Consider the following 26,243-nt stretch of genomic DNA (forward strand, 5'->3'; position numbering starts at 1 on the left):
AAACAATTTTTTGAATTTCATTTTTGTCAATATTGCATTTAATTTTGATTCTCTGTTTGGACTTTCATCTTGACAACGCGACGTATAACTGCCTGTGATTGAATTTCGTTTCTTTCTCTCTATTAAATAATTTTACTTTTTCGAATGTTTGGCTCTGAGATTTGTTAATTGTCTTTGCAAAATCTATAATAATGGGAAACTGTTAACATTTTTTTAATACGAATGGCATATCAAGATCTCCTTTGTTGTCTAATGTTTACCACGGAAGATTTACTACATTCCCCTTCTTGGATACAATCCTTCTTTCTACAGTTTTTTGTGCGTTGGAAGACCGGACGTTGTTAACGGTTGTAGATATTCTTCAGATATTGTAAGTTGATGTTTTCATGTTCCGCACATTCACCACCAACTGTTTCAGCATAGTCTATTGATATGCACTTAACCAATTTGCTATGTAAACGATCTGCATTTTTGGTGTTAATTCATTTGACTTTATCATTTCTTGGTGCTAGGATTGACTTTATATTGATTGATTTTTTTATATAATGGTGAGATGTATTATTATTATTATTATTATTATTATTATTATTTTGGACTCTGGAGTCTTACCAAATGTCCTGGAAGGATGATGTCATGTTATCTCTTTGTGAGTTTTAACTGGGCTCAACATGGGTCCTCCAATATGACAATGATCCTAACATCAAATATATAGAAATCTACTTTTTTGAGTTGGAATGGCAACAAACAAAGTTCAAATGTAAATCCAATAGAAATGTTGTTTCAAAACCTATACAGACTGTTTATGCAAGACACTAGGGGAATTTGAAGTAGTTTAAAGTTTCATAGGGAAGAATTTTGAAAGTATGTATAAGATGCTAAGTAATAATAATAAAAAGTCTGATTATTGTTATACTGTAGCTGCTAGACAATTTGTCATTTCTTACTGAATTAAAAATACATTGCTATCATTGAATTACTGTTAAATATGCATGACCTATTTAATAAATAAATAATAAACGTCTTATCTTTTTTGGCTAATTTCTTTAAATATTCATAACACTATATACATTCTCAGCATTGCTAAATCCAAAATCCAGGGTCACTGGGGATACCATCCATCGAATACAAGGCAGCAACTAACAAAGAATGGTGCCCTAGTCCATCAAGAAGTTCACTCACATACACACCCATGCTTACACTTGCATACAAGTTCCAAATTGCTAGTTAAACTAATATGAACATTTTTTGCATGGGTTCACCTCCAGTATAGTGCATCTATGAGGTAAATAGAATTAGCCCTAATCACCATGATTTTTTCAATTAATTATTCAGGATTAAATCATATAAATTGCATTTTAGATGCTTTATCTAAAACATAAAAATGAAGACTTCACATTTTAAAAGCGGAGGTGTAAATGAGGTCCAAACAGCATATATTACTCTTTCTTTTTCTGTTAGTGATTTGTGTGTGAGACCAACACTAATACTATAAGGTTCAAAGAGCACAATTTGGGATAGGCTATACTATGGGATGCTTTTGTTTTCAAAAATATGCATACCATTTTCACGTGGGTTTAAATGTCAAAAGGACCCCAGTCATTAACTGTAATAACTGCTTTAAGTGTCAATATGGTGCAGTAGTTAGGGATGTTTCTTTCTTCTTCTTCTTTCGGCTGCTCCCGTTAGGGGTTGCCACAGCGGATCATCTTTTTCCACATCTTTCTGTCCTTTGCATCTTGTTCTGTTACACTCATCACCTGCATGTCCTCTCTCACCACATCCATAAACCTTCGCTTAGGCCTTCCTCTTTTCCTCTTCCCTGGCAACTCTATCCTTAGCATCCTTCTCCCAATATACCCAATATACCCAGCATCTCTCCTCTGCACATGTCCAAACCAATTGAATCTCGTCTCTCTGACTTTGTCTCCCAGCCGTCCAACTTGAGCTGACCCTCTAATGTACTCATTTCTAATCCTATCCATCCTCGTCACACCCAGTGCAAATCTTAGCATCTTTAACTCTGCTACCTCCAGCTCCGTCTCCTGCTTTCTGGTCAGTGCCACCGTCTCCAACCCATATAACATAGCTGGTCTCACTACCGTCCTGTAGACCTTCCCTTTCACTCTTGCTGATACCCCTCTGTCACAAATTACTCCTGACACTCTTCTCCACCCATTCCTCCCTGCCTGCACTCTGTTTTTCACCTCTGTTCCACAATCTCCATTACTCTGTACTGTTGATCCCAAGTATTTAAACAAATCCACCTTCGCCAACTCTACTCCCTGCATCCTCACCATTCCACTGACCTCCCTCTCATTTAAACACGTATTCTGTCTTGTTAGGGATGTTTCTTTAAATCTCTTAAATCCTAATATAAAATCCAAGTACAGGCACCATCTGTAAATTTCGTTCGTACTCTCAAACCATGTTAGTAAAATGGCATCAATAAACTGGCCCAATGTGGCATAGTAGGTGCTGAGATGCCTGGCAGCCCATCCAAGAATGATTGGTTCCTCGAACTGTCGAAATTCGTTCCATGGCGACCATGTGGTTGGGTGCAAAGTGAGTTAAACACTATTCGCACAATCCGCAGAGCTATTGTATAATCGTGAAAAGCTATACAGTATATTAATAAATGCTCCTTACAAACAAAATACAAGCAGTTGTAATGCACTGAAACAGACAATTAGATTTGAAGAACTACTTCGCAAGTGCTTAATAGTAAAAATGATGAGTCGACGGTTATTTCGCAACCCACGCGTGACTCCTTATATTAGTTTGGTCCTTGTCGTGCTGAGTGAAACCCGACACTTATTTATCAACTCAGTTTGACTTCATGATGTCATCACCTGACCTACAATTTCTCAATCCAACGATTGCTTAGTCTCGGTGTACAGGGTGTACCGTCTTTTTCCCCGAAGGAGAGCAACGCGTCTGAGATCTGCTGGATGGACAGTAGTCGAGCAGCAGCTCCTGTTTAGTCAGCGTCATCATCCAATCAGAAAAGTGCATACGGTTTCGGTGACGCAGACGCCACGCCCCTTACTAAAGAAGGAAACAAACAGACGTTGAATTAATATTATAGCAACCAGAGGCTGGGGAGAAGAGGTGTTGGGTACATTGAAGTGGAGCAGAGGAGGATACAAAAATAAAAAAGGAGACAATCATCCATTTTCAAACTCTCCAAGGAAATTAAATCTATCAGTTATTATTACATCATCTTTAATTTAACAGGTAAGATGAAGACGTAGCGGGAAAACGATTTTTGTTACCCTATTGTTTGATCGTGATTTATGAAAGCGTGGACTATAAACGAAAAGAAGAGAGGAACGTTCAAATCAGACTGTATAAAAATATTCTTCGTAACAAAAAGGGGGAAACGACGGATTATATCTTCCTGCTTTTTTTCAGAAGTAAAACTGACCATGGATTGCTGTATTTTTAAGAGGATTCATTTCGGTTGTTTTGCAAACCACCAGAAAAATGGGGAAACAATCATAATCGATTCGATCTAATTGTTTTAAATGACCGCGCGGTATTTCCAGGCTGATAGTTTTGTATTAAGGCGAATACTTATTTTGAGAGTTATCAGTTGCTGGGATAGGAGAACTCATGGGAGAGATTTGTTGTTTGCTTATGTATGTTTTAACAAAGAGTCACAGTTTTCCTTGCTGGCCGATCAGCCCATGAGCTATTACAAAACCAAAATCTGACAAGAGAATCCGTCGATTTCGGGCGACCTCGATCCCGGCAGAAGGTCATGCCTCGTGTTAACGGTGGCTTTCCCGAATCGTTTTGCTGTGTCCTGTCAAAACAGGAAGAGGCGAAGAAACAAAGAACATACAGCTCAAGACAAAGCGACCAAGACCCCCGCCCGCCCCGTTTTCACCACCGTTTAGAAAGGAACACCACAAATTCAGAGAAATGAATTAGGGATGATGTGCGTTGAAATTGAAGCTTTGAAAGACCAAAAAATACCTTATCCGTTTGATTTTATTCATATTTGACGTTTTAGTAGTACGAGCAGCGGAGTGTACAGCCGCCTGGATGCATGACTCAGTGATTTTGAAGGAGAGGCTTGACAAAATGCGGCCTCCCCTTATCTGAAGCTTATTCTAGCGAACTGGTTTGGTATCGTCACACTACGTCACTTTATTATTACTAGTATTATACGTTGTTACAACCTAATTTTATTATCTTTAATCTTACGGTTGCATCCTAATTATCTGATTATTATTGATACACTAGCATATCCCACTGTAACACAAAAGCTTTGCTTGTCGAATATAATTGTGTAGGCACACGTTGGTTCGGTTTTTAATGTAGATAGAAAAAAATAGGGACTTTTAAAATGGATGTTCAGCTCGCATACTCACCCACTTTTATACACACACCTTCCTCGGGCCAAACAGATCAAAACCTGGGATGACTTCGTGCTGATTGCACTTAAGAAAACATAAAGAATTAGAGAATCGTCTGACACAAGTCACTTGGATTTAGATATTGATGGGCCTCTATCCTTTCTTAGTCCGGTTAATTTTTTTACACTTTAAACTTTAACCGCCGTCCCCTGCCATTTGACTCTGGCATCAACGTTCATCAATTATTTATGAAGAGAAATAACGCAGATTTCTGATTATTGTATTGGGATTTTCTTAGTTTCATCAATTCTTTTAAAGAAAAACGATGAGCTAAAATGAAACAATCCACATATACGTAACTGTTAAGCCTATGTGCGCATTGAGGGAGATCTTTAAGTCACCATTGCCAGAAAGAAATGATGTCTGTATTTCTGTAGTTAGAAAGAACATTGGCATGCATAGATCATGCTGTGGGTGAGTCAGACGTAGGGGGCTGAAGTAAACTTGAGCGTTATAAGCACATTGCCTGCACACGTCATCTCGTAGAAACACTATTAGAAAAAGTACCTTTTTATACATAACGGCCAATACAAACAAAAAAAGTTATATTGTTTATCCTTGTTGTTGTGATGTTGAATAAGTAGTAAATGATACATTTGTATTTCCTCAATCATGTAGAAAAAGTACCTTTTTATACATAACGGCCAATACAAACAAAAAAAGTTATATTGTTTATCCTTGTTGTTGTGATGTTGAATAAGAAGTAAATGATACATTTGTATTTCCTCAATCATGTCTAGAAAAAAATCACATAGCGATGCGATTCTTGGCCATTTATTAGTTTGGGACACTGGATAAGTGTTTTTTTCTCTTGCTCTAAAACTGTTATCCTGTCTCTATAATTAACGCGTTAACTCCGATCGAAATAGCTGGCATATATACATAAAAGAATGGACAAGGACAAACGGGTGACAATAATTTCCATGCATGTATAGATTCGTAACGTGTTAAGGGCTCTTTCAGGCAATGGCTCGTATATATGGTAGCCAGGCGAGATAAAAATAGCAAGTGATTTCAGAGCTCCTTTTTTGATGAGGTTTCACGCAACACATCCGAGACTCCGGATGAGAGCGTCAGTCGGTCACATTGCAGCCTTGTGACAGGCGGAGGACTTGCCCGAGCAGGCCACGTGACCGGCGAAGCTCCGCGGCCATGTGACGCAGTCCCCCAGCTGCTGACTGAGCGGCAGAAGCAGCGGTGTGGCGGGCGGACACGAGGCTGTTATGCATTTAGCTGAAGGAAGTATTTTTTGTTAAGCACCTATTGTGATATTAAAACGAAATCCACATGAAAACAAAGGGAATCCGGTATGTGTGAAAAATGAAAGACATTTGGTATGACGACACAAAGTGGTTTCTCTTCTTACAGAGTTGACCTCGTATAGTCAGATTATATGTGGGTGAAAAGTGAATTCATGCAGTTTCTTTTGCACATTGTAGCAAAGATCTGTTATTCTGATTTTTCAGTGAAAGTAATTCAACATCTTTTTTAATCACTTAAGGAGATGGAACTTCACATTTTAAAGGGAGGCTTAGAGAAATGTGACTGGAATTGCATTCAAAGTAAATCTTTAAATGCAGTTGATCAGTTATAATTTGCGCGTTGTGTTTTTTTCTAGCGATTATGAATTAATCATTTTTTGAAGTTTTAAAATGTTGTTTATAGATACATTTAGCCACCGTTGTTAGATTATGAAAGATCAATTTATTAGAAATGTAAAAAAAAGCCCATTTAGTGTCAGATCAGTGCATAACACAAAAGTTGTTTTGTGGGTCATTGCTTTACAATTTCACCTTTGGTTGGCATCATGAATCCATTTTTTCTTTTAATCTTTCCTTCACAGAAATCAGGTAACCTTTTTGTGTACTAAGTAACTTCATATTTTGAATTGTTTTCTTGATTGTGAGAGCAGAATTCAGTTGTTTATTAGTTTACACGGGGGACTCAGTTTAACTATGTAATACCATAAACTTTTCTATATATTTTCTGCACCTGTTTAATCCAGCTCAGCATCACAGCAAGCCAGTATCTGTCTCAGCAGAGTTGAGTGCAAGGCAGGAACCAGTCCTAGACTTCTGTGTTTTGTATATTACAGGGCAACACTCTTTCAAGGACCCACTCTTGCCTATACTGGGCAAGTTTAGTATAGTCAGTTGGGCTAATTGGCACATTTTTCAGATGTGGGGATTTAAACCAAAGGATGAGACAAAACCTACATTGTGAAATCCAACTACCAGCCACCTTGATCATAGAAGTCTTCAGTCAGTTTTTTGTTAATGTAGCATTTAAAGTCAATGGCAAGTAAGTTTGCATACATTGATTTTACAATATTTAATCTGTCTAGCAGACTGAGACAGCATTCTCATAAAATAACAAAATGATTTGTGCTAAGGTGTAACATGTCTCTGTACATTACTTGCTTTGGCTAGATTTTGGTGTTGAGTTCTTGCAGATATGCAGGTTTAAATTAAGTGTCATCACTGCTGTAGCTTTCGACATTTTTAGGTGTTTTGGAGCTAATCATTTTATGTTTCTTTATAATTTATACAGCCTTTTTTGTAGTTGCTTTTTATACATTTTTTTTTTTTGCCTTGTAGTAGATTTTTTTGTTATTTTATAATTCATTACACATTACAAATGCATTGTTAGATAATAGGCTGTTATTAATTTGATTGTATTTGCATTAATTATGACTGTTAGCCTGGGATTTGTTCCTGCCTTGCTCCCTATGTTGGCTGGGATTGGCTCCAGCAGACACCCGTGACCCTGTGTTATGATATCTGTGTTGGATAATGACTGACAGTAAGTAAATTGCAGACTGCTTACTGTCTGTTTGGTACAAATGTTCATTTTTGTGGTGCAGAACATTTTCACTACCAAAGTGTTTTAAGACTTTACACCTTGATGTATAATTAGTGCTTAATTGAGACTGAAATATTCTGCAAGTTTTTTAAAGCTGTTCACTGGCAATAGATAGGATATACTGCAAACATTGTCCAAACAGCGTAGACTAAAAGATTAATGAATTATCCCCCAAAACAAAGTGCAGAGATTTGAGCCTGATTTTAAGGTTACCACATCTGGGTAACATTGGTTGCACTCAAATGTTAGTAAAATTGGATTATACATATGCAAGCCTGGTTCTGTGGATGATCATGTCTCTTGTAAGGAAATTTGCACCATCATTGTTTTCAAATCATTTTCTCCAAATTATGTTTTCTACCATTATCTCATTGATGTTTTCAGTGTCATTGGTAATTAATTGCAGATTGTGTAATAAACATTTGTTATTTGCACTCAGCCATATATTTACTTAAGACACTAAGTCTAATACAGGCTTGCCGATAAGCCAGTACAAACTTACTAAGTAAATTTGTTGTTATTAGTAAATAAATAAATTCATATATATATATTTGTATATATATATTAAACTCATCAGCTTTGAGCAAAATGGAGGATATCCTGTCATTTTAGCTTGTTTGTGATTTCAGATCCCTTCATTCAGAGTTGTCATTCAGTAAAATACAATAAGGTTATGAAAACAAGTTACAAGCCGGATGTGACAGGAGCGTATAGGATTTAGGAGCTAGAGCTTTAAAAGTGACTGCTTTTTTGGTATTTCATATGCTAATGTAACAGCTGATTGCTTTTTGGAAAATTTTCATTTAAATTACGAATGCATGGATCAATGATGTCAAAAACTCAGATCCTGCAGGGTTGCAGTTGCTACAAGTTTTAGTTCCATCCGCTTTTCCAATTCCTAATCTGTTACTGCTGCTCATGGATTGGGCTTCCTTTGTCTTAATTTTAATTGACTATCTTTTTAAGATTCATTACCCTCAGTTGTTTATTTTTTCCTTAACCAGTATCCCAACAATAACTGTTGAGATACAAAGCAAGCCAAAAAAAGACCAATCCAATTGCAACTGTGCCTCCATCATACTATATGTGTTCTAGTACAATATTTGAAAAGAAAATGGTGAAGATTTGAGAAATACTAAACTGCTGTGGTTCACAAAACATTTTGATGGTGATCTAAGAAAAAGAAAATTAACAGATTTGGAAATGTCTGGTATAACAGAATGAGAACACTAACAAGCTGCAGAATTAAACATGGTGTTTCATTAACAACATGGCTCGACATTTAATTAAGAATTTGGTTGGTATGCAAGCAGTGTCCCATCAAGAACTGGGTTTGAGAGTATCCACTTCCCATTTTGTTATTTAGCAGCTTGTTAAGGGCTTTGAGTCTTAAAAATCAAGTCAGTTAAAATTAAGAACAAAAGAAGTATGTTTTGTTAGCAGCAGTAATTGCTTTCTAATGAGGAAAGTGCCTAGGTCAAAACCCTGCAGCTACTGTGGCCTTCCAGGATCTGTGTTTGACATCTCTGGCATAAATCATAAACATATTTAAAGTTTATTTTAACCAAATAAAAACTTTCTCCGGCCATATTACTGTTTTTTAGTATGTTTGTTTTTTCCCTCCACTGTCTGCACTTCTAAAGTGACAGTACACATTATTGGTGCAAGTTATGTTTACCAAGGAGCTACTGAATGCTGTTTTCAGATGTGGATGGCATAGGTATGAATTTCAATGATAATATAGACAAGGACAAATGTTTTTGTCTCTTGAAGGCTTGATGCATGATAATTTAGGAGAGTACTAACAAATATTAGACAATAGACCTTTTGGTTTTTTGAGATAAATGTGAGCAGTTTTATCCATCTGGACGAGCTTTAGTGATTTAATACTAAAACATCAACATTTAAAACTTGTAAACCTGGGAAACTTAATTTTTCAGTATGTTGTTTAAATTCTTTTATACTAAAAGAGTTGATATTAAGTGAAATAATTAGCTTCTAGGAAAGAATTAGTACATGTGTCATTCATGTTTTAAGCTCCATTTTTTGCTAAACGTTCAGATAATCAGGATTCAGGGTTTTCCTCAAGTCATGTTATGCAATCATGGTTCCTGCTGAAGAGGATGGTATGTGATCATCACTCCATTTACTAAGCTCTACTAGATTGTATTATGGTGAGACACAGACATTTACAGAATAATGGCCCAAAGTTACTTTTACTGAAATATTATTTGTACAATGTTTGTAAAGAAAAATAACTTTACATAGTTTTCCTCAGCTGATAGGTTTGCCCATGATACTGTTGAAAAATGTGTTTGCTTTTGTGATATAGAATCTGTATTTTTCAAGGTGACTAAGGAATCTGTTGACCTGATTGTATATCAATGAAGGTATTTTTTTTTTGTTAATGTAATTTGCTGAAATATTGAAAAGTTAAAACTGATTATTCAAACACTTACTCCATTTCAGCTAGCCTGCAGAAAATGTTAACAGCAGTTCAGAAAAGCCATGTGGTGATGTGGGATGTGGTATTGGGTTACAGCATTAAGATCTGGCATAAAACCAGTATTTTATCTTAATGGGAAGTTTGTGTTCATGCTTGTTCTGCTTTGAACCCCAGAGGACAAATAAAAGTAAAGAAAAGAAGAAATCTGTTATGTTAAAAATAAGTACAGATGAAAATAAAGCAAAGAAGAAATGTTTCAAGAATAATACATTTTCTTCTATGATAGGACTATTTTCCCTGCCTATTTAATATTTTTCCCATTTGTTTCCATACTCACTGAAGGAGATCATTTTATCATGAAGACTACTTTTTTCATAGTTTTTTTTTCTTGTTATTTTGAATATCCACCCAAGTTTTTTTGCCATCTCAGTCACTGAAGCATAAGAATTATTGTGGGCATTTTTTAAGAGTGATTGGCTAGTAATTTAAATATTGGTTTATAAACAACTAATTAATGTAACTTCTCAAACCCTCCTAGTCCAGGGTCATGCCAGAGCCTATTCCAGCAGCTTTAGGAGCAAAGCAGAAAACATAGTTGGAATCCTAAGTGAATCTGACCTGAATGTCTTTGGAAATGTGTCAGGGATAAATGAATATCTACAGAAAAACCTAAGCAGACAGGGAGAAAATGTGGAAACTATACATGCACAACAAATGGGTACAGGTTTTGAACCCAGAACATTGGTTTCATGAGGTAGCAGATCTACCATGTACATCCCTTTGTCATGCAGCAATTGTAAATAAAGTGGACTGGATGCCAATGTAATGGAAGTTCATGCCTAATGTAGTATTTTGGCTAGAGTAGCTCTCTGCAACCATAAAATTTTCTTAAGAAGGTTTAATAGGATGACGGATAGATTGATAAATTATGTTGTTTGCATTGTGCCCAGAGGTGTTACTAACATTGCTTTATTGCCACTGTGATTGTATAATGAAAAAGGTAAGTTTGGAAAATGGATAGTAATTATATACGAGTTTGCTGCATATGTTTGGGCAGGCAGGAAAATCAGAACAGACTGTGCTTTTTTAACTTTATGAAATCATGGTTGTGGTTTGTACACAAGTTAGTGAATCCAGACTTTCTTTGTTTTCAGTGTAGCTTCTACAGTGTAACATTTGACAGTAATGAAGAGCTCTAATCAGTTATAGAACTGCAGGTAGCAGAATCTGCAGACCTATGCTTATGCTTTATCTGCCTTATTCCTCTTTACCTAGGGTGGGCACATGATGAAGTATATTCTGCTTGATAGTGTCTTATTAAATGTGCAATTTGGCTGCTTATAACAATTGCACTCACCTGATTGAACATTGCACTTCAAAGTAATTTGGCCTCATGTCTTGTAAAAATAAATCTAAATGTATTCACAATACACAGAATAAAGCATTTTGCTATTTCAGTGTTTAGTGGCATTGTTGCATAACAGTATATATTTGGAAATTTTAAATGTACCTCAGCAGTTCAATTATAATCTTTAAAATAAATAATCGGGTAAAGTATCCTGAATAAAATCAATCAGGTGAGTGGCATGCTTTGAACATGCATAATCAATATCTTGCTGACTGACACCTGATCTGCGGCTGATTTGCAGACATGTTGCCAGCAATGAAACAGATAATGAAAAATTGTAACATTTAGCCATAACAATTAGCCTTTCACCATAAAACCTGAATTTTGTCAGCAGAAGTATTGCCCCTCCTGGTATAAAAGAAAGCAAAATTAGACTGTACTATTAAAGGAGTATGGTTGATTGTGCATTCAGAATTGTTAAATGAAGGAAGGCATTGAGGAAAATGAAGATATCATTTAAATTGTAATATTTGGCACTTAATTAACCTGACAAGCTCCATTAAACTGCAAAGCTGCTGTTAACTTTTTGCTATTTATATAGAATAGCCCCATTCTGCCCCATGTAGTTGTTCATGTTTACAGATAACAATTACATTTGTTACTATTGTAACCAAAAGCTCTGCATGTTTAAAAATTTTGTATGGTAATCCCTGTAAGAGGAGAATGAGAAGGCTTCAGGAAAATAGCACATTTTTTAATGTTGGCAGGTTTCTACATTTATACTTTGATTTCTCTTTCCTGCAAAGGCTTCTCACACAAAGAATTTACTTCCAACTTGGTATGTCCATTGTTATGGAGCGCAACCTTTTGTAACATACTTTACATAGAATAACCAGCAAGTGTGAAATCAATAATTTAAGACATTTATTAGATGCCGGACATATAGAATTAAAGCGGTTACCATTACCGAAGTGGACGCTCAAGTAATATGTCATGGTAGTATATAAGTGAGTGCCATGCAATGATGGAGATAGATTGCATGAAAAAGTAAAGGGAAAAAGCAATCACTATAACTAAACAGAATTCAAACAAAGTGCTTTGTAGTATTTTATATTAATTTGCTGTTGACTGTGGCCATTGAGTAAATCATTTAGGAGCACAGGGATTGAGCAGCATCTTGAATTTTAGAAATGTATAAATATATAAATGTATAACTATGCTTACTTGAGAGGAGTTTAAACTGACAGTTCTATGTTGTGTCAGAGGAAACAGGTTAAATTAAATCCTAAAAGCTGATTATTAAAAAGCATTGACTAAAACTGTACTGAGAGCTGTAATGTACAAATGTCAAAGCATAATTAATAAAATGTATTAACAGACAAAATGACATAGAAAGAGAACAGTAAAAATTGCAGTATTTAAGATGTGGAACAGTAAGCATATATAGTATTAAGTACAAACTAGACTTAGTCCACAGTACAGTACTATTAGTAAATTTGAACAAACTTTCCATGCTAGAATTTTCAAATCATTTTCTATAGGTTTGTTGACTACAATGAAGAAGAACAAATGCATTATTCTTGTCAATTGGACATGTGCCGTTTATCAGCTAAGTGCACTGTTTGCTTACAGAGCAGACCTAAAGTTAACTGAAATGCCAGAAGAAGAGGGAAAATATAAAAATGACTTTGTTGTCTGGACAGACAATGAAATACAACTGCTTTTAAAAGTTACAAGCAAATATACAAGTGAGAATAAAGTTGTCATAGCCTTGGAAAATGTTGACTGGGATCCTTGACAGAATAAATACAGCTAAATATTCAAGTATTTCAAGGCACAATACCAGTTTGCTGATGCAAAGTAGTTAGGGAATGAATTGTATGAATAAACTGAAACTGGTGGCTGATCAAATGACAATTCTAAGTAAGTGTTTTCAAAGTTTCATTTTTCAAATCCACACTGCTATGTGAGGCCCAGTGTTTTACATATACACACTTAGAAAAGAGTTTTAACAGGATATGTTTTCAGTAGCCGAAAAACCCATTTCAGTGTGGATGGAAGGTCAAAACCAAATAAATGAAAGAATGTGGTTTCTATTTTATCAGTGTTAGTGTGTACAAGGTGTCAGAGCATTTTTTTGTCACTTTGCTTAAGTACAATGGTTTTCACCTTGATGAACCACTTGTTTCACTCAACCACATTTTGGGACAAGGCAAACTTCATCATTCATCTGCATTTTAAGCCATGCTGATGTTGCATCACTCAGGAGTTCATATGCTAAACTTAGAAGAGGCAGGAGTTGGTTTTTATTATGATCAAAATAGTCTGAAATATTTCAAGCTATTGGCAAGTTTGTATGGTAAAATGGGTTACATAACAGCTTATTCTACAGGATACTATATGTTAATCAATGTGGTCTTGGGAACATTTCATAAGTAAAGTATTTAGTGGACACTGGAGTTTGCCGAAGTGCCATAATAACTACATATAATACAGTATCTGTGTACTTCATTTTGCTAAAGTGGAGTAGAATGAATTTTATTAATGAACAAGGTAGTAGGGTACAGCAGTACATGCTATATATTTATCCAGAAACAATCCAAAAGAATTACTAATGCAACTGTCTTATATAATAAATCCATAGCTGGTTCTGTTAAATTAAAACATTTCAATCACTGTGCAAACCATGTTTTGTGATAAAACCATTTAAGGTTTAGTCAGGCACTAGCTCAGATACAGCAATCACTGCCCAGACCTCTAATTATTTTATGATGATTTCTGAATTAGAAAATAGAACAGGAATCTACTATTAGAAGTAGAATACACATGGACATTGTATGTTTAAATAGAATTAATCATTTGTACCTTTAAACTCACCTTGCTGAGATAACTGCAACACTGATGACCCTGGTAAAGGGAAGTGTGCTGATTGCTACACAGATACACAAAAGATTTTATAATTGTTACATGGATCTTTTTTTTTCCTGTTTATTAGTCCTCAACTTTAAGAAGTACACTGAAACACGGTGTATGAAAGTTAAAATTTCCAATATCAATGTGTATGTCCTTATTACATATCTCCTTTCTCATTCACATTTTCAAGGTCTGTCCCAGAAAGAATGAAAAAGAAGCAATGCTTATTTCAGTATAGGCCTGTATTAGAAGTGTTTGTCATGTTACTTATGGTGGCCATATTATCCATCAGCAGGTGTTAGGTGTAATCAGATCAGTTGTTTTGAATGTAAATTAAAATAACATCTTGCAAAATATAATCGATTGTTTCTTTTGCTGTACTACAGGTACATATAATAGACTTCTCAGAAAAGTTGCAGTATTCCATTATTATATAGTTCTCTAGCAGTTTTTGGATTTTTCAGTAAAACTTTTTTGAACTCTTACTTTTCTAAGCATGACCCACATAATAATTTGAGTATTTCTGAAAAGGCACTGAATGTATTGTAAATTTTCAAGATAAGGTTAATCCTTAGGGAAGGAATTATATTTATATTCTTAAATTAAGCAAAACTTTGTATATCCTGAACAAGATGAGAAATCCTCTCTGTCAAAAAAGAACATATGAAGTGAAGAATACAAAACCTGGATGTTTTTAAGGCTATGAGAGGGCAGGACTCCATAATCCAGACTAAACAATTGATTCCCCATTTTTTGTGACATTGGAGCATATACCTGAGATGAAGTCATGATGGATTTATTGGATCTTCAGCATAATGCACTATCAGGAAGGAAGCCTTCTTCATACGTATATTCAAACTGTATGGCTTACTGCACTGAAAATATGTATGGATACCATTCATTTTATTGTTTTATTGATATCTGGGATTTCTAATATCAGTTATATTAAAATGAGTGTCTTCAAAAAAATCTGGTGACCTGATGTTGATGTCTTTGAGACCAAGCAGATGGCAGATTTTGAAAGGGAAGCCCAACAGCTGTACCTGAAAAGTAAGAATCCTAGGTTGTTGTATTTTTCACCATTCAATAATTAATATAAAAATTTTATATTATTCATGCTAAGCCACCTTTTCATAGAGAATTTTAATATACTGTGATAATTTTTTTACAAAATGACACTGTTTTTACTAATATAATTTACTCCTTTCTTAGAGTATATCACTGATGAACTTAAAAGTTGAGACTTGAGATTTGTCAAAAACAATGTATCTTTTCACAATTGTTAAGGGAATTAAAGCAACATGAAGCAACTACAAAATACAAATTCGATTTCAAATAGATTAACAAAGCATACGACCTATTAATATATATGTTTAGAAATGCAATAGTATTTTAGAGTCTGTGATTGCTGGTTTAGTGCAACTGTGTGTATTAACACTACACACAGGTGAGTACAATTATTCATATTGTTAAAATAGATAGTAACATGAAGATTTCCGTTAGATTTTGGTATATTTTTAATATGCATGTTCTGTAGTGCATACATTTTATTTACATTATTTTTTTAGTGTTTTAATGAACATGTGTTTCTTTTAAAATAAATATATATCATCAGTGTAAGTAAAGAAAAATTAAAACATAACACTGTTAAATGACTTTTGCTTTATTGTACTTTTTAGCATACTTATTTATAGTTTTCCTTGAGTTCTTATATATACTGTTTGCTGCTATAATTTGGTAGCTTCCTGTTTTAGATGTCTATGCATGTTTTCATTGTGTGAGCTGTTTGCATTTTGTAAAAATAATGTTTTTAGATAATAGCCTTGTACATGCTATATTTTTTAAAGGTTATTGAATCATTTCCTGGATTGAAAATACAAGTGAAAATATATTTATTGAATTGTTTATGGCATATCATTTTTGTAATTTCAGAGCTTTGTCTGATATGCCCAGATTTTTGAGACTTAAACATAATTGTACAATTGGTTTATTTCATAAAGGCATGTGATTTTCAATTCTAAATTGTCAATTTTCTGTTAAGAGATTACATATGTTAAACTCAGTTGTCTTCATTAGCAAATAACAGATGTTTTTCCTAGAACGTTTAGTGCTGTATTAAATCCTTGATTCCATGTTTAATGTCTCTTTATATTCTCTAGTTAACTTCCATTGTGATTGCTTTATAATAATGTAATAATACATTACAATACAATTAAAGATTTTTACTATGATTCTACCTTAAGTAAAGGTGACCTGGAGTAGGCAGTAGCAGCTTTATAAAAATTGAGAGTTGTTCATTTGTAGAGAAATCTGAGTTTTACTTGATGATTAACAAGGCACATTTCTAGAGAAGTTAAAATATTTTTAAAAAGTATAACTTAAAGTGAAACATATTTAGAGAATTTATGTTCTGTTTCAAATTAATGAATAATAAGATTATTAAAAAATACCAGCTATATTGAAGGCCTATATTTCCCACAAGTCCATTTTGAGGTCTGTGCCATTTTGTTTACTTGCAGTGATTTAACTGGGAAGAGTACAGCACCAACCTGTAAAAAAGGGACTTAATGTACTGTTTTAGCATTTAGAAAATTAGGTTAAGTGCTTCCTGGAAATACTGTACTAGCTTACTATTCTATTATGTGCTCAAAATAAAACTATTTTGATCTTGCTTTGGATTGCACATAGGGATGTGTGTTCTATGCAGTATACAGACTGCCACTTGGATGCTTGATTAGTCATGAAAAGTGTTGTCAGGGACACTAGCATTTGTCTTAAAACTACCCTACACCCTCTCAGAATCAAAAGAATAGAATATGTGCATTTTTCCTACTGAAATTCAGGTTAATGTTCAGAGGGTGATGTATTCCTATAAATGCGGTTTATTTATTTCCTATAAATAAGTACACACCTTTATTGACCTGTTTTTATGTTGCATGCTTTATTATCAAAGGACACTACTACCTGAATTTTCTGCTGCTTGACAAGAAAAATGTTTAATTAAATGAATGAAAAGACTAATGTTTGTCAGAAAGCTATGTGTTGTATTTGTTAGGTTTATTTAAGCAGTAGACACGCCCTGAATTTCATCTTCTTCACAGATGGTTATACACCCCCATGTTAAAGCAAATGGGAATTTTGTAAACTTTGGAGGTGTGACACAAGTTTATGTGATCCTTACGGATTATTTCATATATCTTGCACATATAATATATATTGCACGTGCCAAATTTATTAATTAATTTTTTGTTTTCAATAATTACACAATGCTTAATAAAATATTGTTAAATTGTAGTATCAGTACCACAAACTTAGTAACACCAAGATTTAAAATCGAAAATTGTCCATGTCACCTTGTCAAGTATCTGACTTTGCTGTTTTATAATTGTACACATTAAGAAAACATTTCTGAGTAATAACATTTATAAAAAATGATCACTGCTTTACTATCCAGAATTTCAGAATTCCTATATAAACAAGTTTTTATTTTTTGTTTAGCTTTCAAGTTATAATTTAACACCTGACAAAAGAGGATGTTGTGGTTTTGAGAATGTAATGTTTTCAGAGCCGAATCTAGACACTCTGCTGTGATACTGACCTGGAAAAATTAATCAGGTTTGTTGTTTCTCCTTATTATACAGGAAAGTATTCAGTAATATCTTCGGTGTTAGCCTGAAGTAAGCACATACATTTAATTAAAAAGTAATTAATTTACATTTTATGGATGAATTCTGTGAAATATGTAAACATACAAATACCTTAGAGTCAGAGTCTCATTTATGTAATAAATTATAGTGAGTTGACATTTAATATGAACCCTGACACTTCTGTATGTAAACAATGCATTTAATTGTGATGTGTACACAGTTACGCATACTGTATATGAGTTTAAATATATAACACATATTGAGTTTACAGTTTGTTCATATCAGCATAGACTGTATACATTTTAAAAGAATGAACTGTGTCCTAAACGGCATCCTATATCAATTTACTAACTGTAGACTGTGTCTCAGTCGTGCCATTACTATTTCTATATGGTGTGAGCTATATGAATTTAGAAACCTAATAAACATCATGAATTTAGTGTCGATTTGCATTTTAGAAGGCCAAAGTGCACATATTTACAAAATGTAGTGTAATTAACATGTATTTTTATTAGACAGATCTATATCTCTATCTACCTTGTTTTTCCCTTTCAAAGCAGCTTTGTGTACTGAGTCATGTGAGTATCCTGCTAAATCTGAACTTTTGAAAACCAATACTAATAATTTGTTTCTTTTGGATTGGTACATAGCAAAGCTTATTTCACCACAATTGTAGTCTGAGATTAGCAGTTTGAAATTTGTCTTACTTTTTGCATGCCATATCAGGTAGCTCCATTACACTCTGGAAAAATGTAAAGATTCCTTATTAGAGTTATGTGCAGTGTTCTTTTTACCCAGTGATCCATCTCACCATCATTTTGAATTCTTTCATTCATCCTAATAAGGTACTAAAAGTTAAAACATTAAGCACTATGATCAACTGGTCACAGAGCAAGCATTAAGTATACTTTTGTTTCTGAACTTGCACTGTAATAAAATGAAATTAAAAATAATTCAAGCTTTTATTGATTTTTTCCCCACTTTATATAGTTCAACTATAATATATTTTTGTTTTGTAAAATAATCCAGCAATGGACTGGTGCCCTGTCTAGAGACTGTTAGGCTTGTAGCATCCCTGTGACCCTGCTCAGGAAAAAGCGGGTTTGGAAAATGCAGGGATAAATTTCTAAATAACATACATCATTGTTACAATCTTAAATGGACATCATTCCCTTTTTATTACTACCTGATTTGTATTTTATTGTTTTAGAATCTTAGTATATATTCCTTAATAAATATTATTGTAAAATATATTGTGTATTTTACTGAATCTTATTACTATGGATCTTAGTGATATACTTTCTGAAAAATACTATATACAAAATATATTTTAATAGCTGTTTACTTGCTTGCTTTTACAGATTATCACATAACCATCTTTATAATTGTAAACATTTAATTTTGTATGCTTTTAATGTAGTTAACAGTGAAATCACATCTTCATTTGCTTTTGGGACATGGACATCTAGCATCTAAATGATGCAAATGCTTAATTTGAAATTGTGGCATTTTTTTAATATTATGCAATGTAAAACCTTGTAATATTTTTGTAATTTAAGTATATTCCATCAGTGTTTAATTTTTTTTTGAGAATATGGCTGTTTAATTGTTTTATTTATAAATGCTTGGTTTATTTTTGTGTAATATATCTTGGATGTAAACATTGTCATAATGATAAGATTCACCTAAATTTGTTGTTTTTTGGTTATTTTAGCTTGTCATAGTATATGAACTGTTATATAACTAATGTGTAGAAAGTGCAGATTTGTCTTTGATTTAAACTTGTTTCCGAAGGTACCTTTCATGGCCTAGACATCTTTGCATGTTTTAGGTGCGCATTGTGTGTTTTTGTTCCTTTTTCATTGAAAAAGTTACAGAAAGACTAGAGGGCAAAGATGGCAATTCAGTTCAGAAATTAATAAAGTACTATTTAGCTATATACAGTTTCCATCTTTTTAGCTGGCTATCCATCTTTCTTGTTAGTCACCTAAGGTGGCTTCATGAAACCGAATACAGTTGTAGTAGGAAACAAACATCTTTGTTATATTTTAATATTTTTAGTCCTGATTTATTACAAAATCTGTGGTCAACACTGAGACGTAGACTTGTAGAATTGTCATGTATGCAGACTACTGTTATTACAGTTTGAAAAGGCACTTTTGCATTTAATCTATTGTTGTGTTTGTGTTTCTATTCTTTTTTTAAAACATTTTATGGAATTTATTAAAATTAAACAACATTCCATATTAGCAAGTCAAATTTTACAAGACTGGGTTGAAGTCAAGTCAGCCCCCACTCATAAGAAAGAGAGCTAGGCCAAGAGAGTAAAACTTTAATAGCAGAAAAAATAAGTAAGTAAATAAACAGAATACAAAGGAGAAGAGAATCCCCTTCCTCAATTTAAATGCTTATTCAAAAATATTATAATTTTTCCTATTTTTTTCTGCAAAAAACCTTGTAACAGGGATCATCATCCTTTAAGAAATCATCTTGTAAAAATATTTTCATACCTTTTTTCTCCGATTTTGCTATCTTCTACTCTTCATTGTAGTTCCTCTACCCCTGGGTCACAGTGGCAACATGCCAAACTGGACTGGCCACTCTAAACTGTCTTCAGCATCTTTTTTTTTTTTTTTTTTGATGATCATATGCCAGCTAAATCATAAAGAATTAAATCCAGTAAACCAGCCTATTTTGGCTGCTTATACTAACAATGTTATTTTTTCAGTAACTTTCCAGAACTTGTGACAGTAGTTGAGGATGCAGATACAGTTTGGTAAATCAAAAGCTTAGGAGTTGGCACATGCTTTTTCAGCAGTGTCCGTAAGAGCAAGCTCCATTTTTTCATATAATTTTTTATTAATGTTTACATTGGAAGTTCCCTTAAAATATTAATTGAAGTACAAATTATATTCACGTGTACTTGTGGTCACTTTCTCTTTGCACTGCTTGCTTCATTTTCTTCGGGGAATTTGGGCCACATATTGAATAGGGTGGATGGTGTATTTTTCCCATACAGTAAGCTAATGACTAGTATTGTACTATAAATCATCACCCCCTCCCAAAAAATACTAAATGGACAGGAGTTAAATGAAAAGGCTTATGGAGGCCAGGTGAACTTGTGGATTTTAATTTCAACTGAATAGTTATTTCCTTAGCTGAAGAAAATACCCCAATATAGACAGTAAACCAAAACAGCTGCATCAACAGTTGACAAGGCATCTTCAATAAAAAATAAAATGTTTTTTCAATAAAAAATAGCTCACCGTCTTGGAATGCATTTATTTGTAATAAATGCTTATTCACACAGTAAAAACATAGATTATATTAAGTAAGTAATTATTTATATTTATGTTTTTTGTTAAAAAATGGTAAACTGATAGTAAGCTTTCAGATAGGGTCATCTGTTTTCAATGTAAATTTTGTTTTTATTGCATGTTTGAGTTAGATGTGCTGCTGTTTGGCAAATTAATATACAAGATTAGAGGCTCTACACCAGAAAAAAACAAAACAATGTTCTATACTGGATTAGAAACATTATGTTTTGCTGTTGAGTTTTCATCAGGGCAGTGACTGAAGTGCTGATAGTATTTCTGATGTAATGATGTGACTGTAGGGTATCTGAGTAGAGTATAGGTGTGTGGGGATTGTTAAAACCAGAGGAGATAAGAAATGTAGTAGGCTACATACAAAGAACATGAATACAATTGTGACTATATCTACCCTTGTTGATTCTCAAAACTATTAAATATTAATACATGTTATTATTTATGTGAACTGGTAAATTAAAAATATTAAGCTAAGATTCAGGTTTTAACAAGGAAGATATATAAATTATATATATAGAAATATACATTAAATTCCTTTCTATGCTCATTACTAAGAAAAGTGTTTAGATCCACAATCCCTGGGATAAAAAGTAGGTCAAGATTTGCATGACTCTGGTCAAGTAGTTACTTACTGTTTCTTATCTCTCAGTTTGTAGCATTGTTTTCAGGATACTTTTATTCTGATGGAATAATAATGTCATTAATGATTACACAGATATTTTGTTCTCCCAGTTCAAGGTTATTTTGTAAAAATGGAAGCAACACTAGTTGCCACTACAGCACAGATGAAAAGGACCAGAGAGCAAAGAGATGGTAACAGCCAATTACAACAACTGCAAAATTTATTAAAAGCAATACAGCCAGCCTTACCAGAACTTTGTTAACAACTAAGTTGGTTAAATTATCATATATCATAGTAAATTTCATAAATTAGTAAATATTGTAATACCATACCTTTCAGCTATAGATTGATATATGTGAAATAAAATTTAGCATAAAATATTTGCGCAACTTTCCTCACAGGAAATTTTGAAAAATAGTGACATCTGAAGCTAGAATGGTCAGATTACAGGGCTTGAATCACAGTACGACATTGAAAGTAAATAATTGTAAAAATCCCACATGGTTTTTATTAATAAATTGAAGAAATTATGTTGTACGTCCAAGGCATACCATTAAAAATGTTTTGTTATCACCACTCTTGAGCCATTTTACAATTAGATGAAAAATAAAATCATATGATATGTGCATTCTTTGAGAGTGCAGTGATGTAATTATTCACTTTTAGATGCAGTACCTCACACAACCGTGATATTGATTTTTCTGACATACCTGGCTTTTGTGTATTGTGTATTGTTACAAGAATTTTTGTAAGTAAAAAAATCCTAAATTATCTCAGTATTAAGTAACGTGATATAATGTTTGAGTTTTATTTTTACCAAAGATTTTTAAGCAGTACAGTGGTACCTTGGTTCACGACCATAATTCCTTCCAAAACTCTGGTCGTAAACCGATTTGGTCGTGAACCGAAGTAATTTCCCCCATAGGATTGTATGTAAATACAATTAATCCGTTCCAGACCGTACAAACTGTATGTAAATATTTTTTTAAAAGATTTTTAAGCACAAATATAGTTACTTTTATCATAGAATGCACAGCATAATAGTAAACTAAATGTAAAAACATTAAGTAACACTGAGAAAACCTTGAACAACAGAGAAAACTAACACTGCAAGAGTTTGTGCTATAGCGCTACGAACCGCTCGTTAAAAACACTTTTATTAATGAGTTTTAAGCACAGGGAAAAAAAATAACATTTGAAAAATCCATAATTTAATAAACCACCAAGACACACTACGAACCGATCGCTGTAAACAGAAGTGAAGTGGAGGTTAAAATCCAATAGAAAAAAAGTCTTAATTAAATACGAGTTTAAAACAATGCTCGGATCTGTCTCTTTAAAAACAAGCCTGGTCCATTCTTTAACTGCCTTCTCGGCCTTATGCATCCAGCCATCTCTCTCTCTCGCGGGCATGTGTGTGTGTCTGTGTGTCTCTCTCGCACATGTGTCTGTGTGTCTCTCTCGTGCGAGTGTCTGTCTGTGTGTGTCTCTCTCTCGCTCGCTGCACAGGGAATGCACAGGGAGAGGCTGAACACGTGCGGAAATCATTGGCGCGCACAAACCGAAAGGGAAACTGGCTTGTTCGTATATCGAGTGTGTGGTCGTGAACAGATGCAAAAGCTTGGCGAAGTTTTGGTCGTAAACCAATTTGTACGTGTTCCGAGACGTTCGTGAACCGAGGTTCTACTGTATTTATTTTTACAGTTACTGAAGGTAAAAAATGCCAGTGAATAAATTTGGTAAATGCACTAGTTAAGAAAAATCAGGTATTCCATGTTTATCATATCATTTTTAATACACCTTAGGCTAAACCCATCCATTTTGTATTACACTCTACCCCTGGGGGTGATCCCAGGCTCAGTAGGGTTTGTGGACAATGTTGAGAACAAGTGAAAGTGTTTACACTTTTGAATGGACATAAATCGGAGTACACCAAACAAATAAAAAATTTAAGCTGATTGTAAAAATGCCAGTATATGGATATGATTGTATCCAAAAGCAGTAGCACAATGTTTTTTTTGTTTTTTTTCGTTAGTGACAGAAGTGTTTTGTAAGAGCAGCATAAGTATGCTCATTCTGCCTATGTTCAGACTGCAGCTAAAATTGGATTTTGTTCACTCTCAAGTGACTTAGATGTTATCATGTTAGAGAAGTATGAACAGCAAAAATACATGGAATCAGAATATTGCAGATTAGGTTAGACCACATATTTCTGTCTGTATGCACTAAATGTACAACTTAAATGTGACCTGTGTTTGAATGCTTTAATCACGATTGTTTGGAAATTAACATGCCCTAACTAATTTTACTGTTATTTATATCTCCTTTGTTATTTATACACATTGGATTTCAAGATAGGTGGCTGTAGTGATTTAGCATCCCAATGGAAAGAAAGGGAAGTAGTAGACTTGATAAGAATTTGGGGTAACTGTTGCCAGCCATACTACCCATTTGCTATGTGATTTCTGATGGAAATGGCACTTGTCAATGAGTCTTGCAGATATATGCTGACATAAGTAGTCAAACATGTACTTTAATGTGCTGAAGTTTTCAAACCACTCTTTTGTATGAAAACATTCTATATCTCACACTCACCATCCCTGGCTCTTCTCACTTGTTGCTGCATACTGAAATGGCTGTACTAATTGCACTCAGAGCAACTACTATGATCCTTCACTTTGTGTTTTCCTTCCTTGCCATCATGAGCGGATGTGTTTACAAAACTCCTTCAGTTAAAAAATATTCTGTAGTAGCTATTTCACTTTGCAGCGAACAAATCTGCAAAACCCCCTAGTCCTATAATAAAACAAAGTTAAAAAGATATGTTTATAATTGACTCGCTTAAAATATCTCTTTGCCACTTTCCGTTTTGTTAGAAAAACTGATAAAATCTGCTTTAGTGGTTGATCATAAAATTAATTGTCATGGATATCAAGAATGACAGTGCTTCTTTAATGGCTGTTCCATACTAAGCAACTTGTAAAAAGCATAGCCTGCATTGTGGTCTTCACATGTTACTATAATTCAGTATATTTATGTAGCACTTGCTGAATTAGAAAATCTAAAAACATATAGGAACAATGCCACTGAGAAATGTTTTAGTTGTCAAGCAAGATGCTACTCCTGTAATATGATTAATTATTTTTAACCAAAATGATTATGAAGAACAAGTGTACACTGAATGAACTAGACTTGAGTATACTGTAGTCATGTTCTTATATGTAGAATTCTTGTGCACAAAATTCTTGCTAAAACTGTGATCAGAATATTCTGAGGTGGCCATTTCATGCACAGGATTATTTCAGGGGTGGCTAACTCCGATCATGGAGAGCCACAGTGGCTGCAGGTTTTTGTTCCAACCCAGTTACTTAATGAAAAGCCAATCCTCACCAATAACAGATTATAGGATGTACTCACACTGGCAATTCATTCTGTGCCCATCCACGTTTGTTTGCATGTAAACCCTGCAAAGTCTAGTTCGTTTGACTAGTGAGATTGGTCCGTGCCGGGCCAACCATACTAGGCCCTGGCCCGCTTGGAAGAGGTGGGCCTGAGCACGGTTCAGCAGCATTCAGGAACGGTGTGGTCACTAAACTTACCAGAGCACGGAAAACAGAAATGACGTCAATGATGCAACAAGTCAGATGGTGCAATTCTCATTTCATTCAATATTTTCTGAGTTAAAAACAGTTTTTTATGATCACCTTACAAGTGAATGTGAATTGTAGTTGGCAAGAAAAGCTACAATTCCTCCCTTAACTTCATTTCTCACCATAACAATCTTCTCGTACTGTATGTGCAGCTCGATTAACAGCAAAACAATGTGCTGCACACTCAACAAATCTGTAAGAGGGTAGAATGTTATCGTGCCCTACATACCTCCAATACAATCACAAAATAAGTAAAATCATTTTGACATGCTGTCACTCCATGTTCAGATGTTTTAGCTTTACACGAAGTCACATGGTCATGACGAAAGCATGTTAAGCGCAGTGTTGAATGCAGGCCAGTAGAGAGTGGGGACAATTGCGTGGTACGGAACAAATGTCTCTAGAGTAATTACACCCTTATTTAATTTAATGGCTTGTAAGTGTTGTTTAACTCTACCATGTCAGGTCATTCGTAAATCATAGATTTCTTTTTCCTTTTTAATGATGCATGTATCATCCAAGTGATTTTCAATTAGTTTCCTTCTGAGTACTTAATTAAACCAAATAGTGAATGATAAATACACATGGGTGGAAATGGAGACAAACTAAATGTAGAACTGTCATTTGTACCTTATGGCTAATAAGGAGCAGTTAAAAAATTTAATATCGCTGTTTGAGACTAAAATAAGCAATTAATGGTTCAAAATCTTTAAAAGCGAGACAACTAAAATGAAGCAGAAAAATTTTACTTAAACAATAAGTGCTTCATCAGCAGTGAATGATTTCTCGTCAAGCAGTTGGGTTGGAACAAAAACCTGAAACCATTGCAGCTCTCGAGGTCCGACACTGCTATACCTTAATTTAAAGGGTCTCAGTCTTAAATAGCAAATAAAAGTTAATTAGTAGCAAAAACTAGTCACTAATTGAGAAAATAGTTAGAATGCAAACCTGTAGCCACTGTGGCTCTCGGAATGTATTATTTGGTAAGTTGTATCTTGTGCATTT

General features: G+C 34.1%; 1 protein-coding gene across 3 annotated transcripts in view; it reads left to right on the forward strand.

The window, feature by feature from the left end:
- Positions 1-3,066: 3,066 nt before the first annotated feature.
- Positions 3,067-26,243, forward strand: part of LOC120527377 (AN1-type zinc finger protein 5-like) — a 50,710-nt gene continuing 27,533 nt past the window's right edge. Inside the window, exons 1-2 of one of the 3 annotated variants that reach the window (XM_039750726.1) lie at positions 10,943-15,040; positions 17,489-17,605. The gene's annotated coding sequence lies outside the window, so the exon portion shown is untranslated. Of the gene's footprint in view, positions 3,235-10,942; positions 15,041-17,488; positions 17,606-26,243 lie in introns of those variants that run through there. The other 2 variants (XM_039750725.1, XM_039750724.1) reach the window with 2 other exon arrangements.

The sequence above is a fragment of the Polypterus senegalus genome, chromosome 4 (genome assembly GCF_016835505.1).
Source record: "Polypterus senegalus isolate Bchr_013 chromosome 4, ASM1683550v1, whole genome shotgun sequence".
In the NCBI taxonomy this organism is placed as follows: Eukaryota; Metazoa; Chordata; class Cladistia; order Polypteriformes; family Polypteridae; genus Polypterus; species Polypterus senegalus.